Source organism: Nannospalax galili, unplaced genomic scaffold (assembly GCF_000622305.1).
Source record: "Nannospalax galili isolate Female #2095 unplaced genomic scaffold, S.galili_v1.0 scaffold225, whole genome shotgun sequence".
Classification (NCBI taxonomy): Eukaryota; Metazoa; Chordata; class Mammalia; order Rodentia; family Spalacidae; genus Nannospalax; species Nannospalax galili.
The window spans coordinates 69,142-70,701 of NW_008352653.1; the positions used below are offsets into that span (position 1 = coordinate 69,142).

The 1,560-nt window shown below is 42.7% G+C and overlaps 1 pseudogene; it reads right to left on the bottom strand.

Moving 5' to 3' along the window:
- Nucleotides 1-450: 450 nt before the first annotated feature.
- Nucleotides 451-822, bottom strand: LOC103747310 (annotated as a pseudogene).
- Nucleotides 823-1,560: the final 738 nt, after the last annotated feature.

Consider the following 1,560-nt stretch of genomic DNA (forward strand, 5'->3'; position numbering starts at 1 on the left):
CCTTCTGAGTACTGGAATTACAGGCAGGCTGCCATGTCCACCCAGCATTTATGTGTTCTGGAAATTTTAAATCCTGTGCTCACATTTGTGAGGCATGCACTTTATCTACTTAGCCATCTGCCCAGTCCCTAAGAAAATTTTTTATTAAAGTATTACATACACATAAAAATGAACAATTTTTTCTTTTGAGATGGTGTTTTGCTACATAGCCCAGGCAGGTCCCTCAACCTCACTATGTAGTTCAGGCTAACCTGGAACTTGTGAACTTCCTATTAGAAGTCTCTTGAGTGCTAGGACTATAGGTATGAGACATCATGCTTGGTCTTTTCATTCTCTCTCTCTCTCTCTCTCTCTCTCTCTCTCTCTTTCTCTTTTGAGAAAAAAAAACTGAAAAAAGAAAACATTTTCTCTCAATAAGTTAGTCCAGAAAATGCCTGAGAAAGCACATTATCAGTTGGTTAGGGCAATAAGAGCCTCTACCACGTTGCCCATTTGTTCATGCAAGTTCCTTTCTGCTGCTGCTCAAGGGATCTCCATCTCTGTCATTATCAACTCCAGATCTTCCTTCTTGATTGTGGCCTTTTCCGGTTTCTTCTCCCGCTCCTGTTTGGCCTTTTGCTCCCTGGACCGTCTGTCTCCAATGACGGACATAGCTGTCTCCAGATTGGAGCTCTGGGTGGACCTTTTTCTCCTATGCATAGTCAGTGACCCATTCCAGATCAGCCGCACCACTGTCATGCTTCGTGGTTCCTCTGGAGGCCGATCCAGGCTGCTGGTCTCCGTCTCCAACTCCAGCTCCATGTCTCCCTCCGTCACCATTTCGATATCGCTGTGCCACCGCTTGGAAGCCTTTTTTCATTCTCTTTTTAAAAATTACCTTTTTATTGGGGCTGGAGAGATGACTCAACGGTTAAGCACACTGGCTACTCTTGCAGAGGACCCAGGTTTGATTCCCAGCACCTACATGGCAGCTAACAACCGTCCTTAACTCTAGTTCCAGGGGACCTGATGCCCTCTTTTGACCTCCTCGGGCAATGCAGGACACGGGTCAACTTATACACATGCAGGCAATAAACTCATATACAGAAAACAAAATTAATAAATAAAACATTAAAAAATTACCTGTTTAATAAATTTTGTGTTCATGTGTCAGGGTGTACCGACATGAAGGTCAGAAGACAATTTGTGGGAGTCAGTTCCCTTTTTCAACCATAGGGGTCATAGGACTCAACTCAGGTTGTCAGGCTTGATGGCTGGCACCTTTACCTGATGAATCATCTTGCAGGCACCCTTCTCACGCCCTTTTAGCAGTGATTTTTGGTTTAAAAAAAAGTCCTTCATCGGAATAGAATCCAGTTCATCAGTTTTCTTTTCTTTCCTTGTTTTTTCCTTCCTTTCCTTCCTTGCATTTTTTGTCTATTTTGAAAATCTTTGCCTACCTCTAGATATTTTTTTTCTCTCTTTCCAGCACTTAGCAGGTTCTTTGCCCTTTGGGAGGTATGTGGCCAAGCTAAAAACAAATTAGCTTATAAGATATTGGAATTTCTCTTTTCTGAAAAC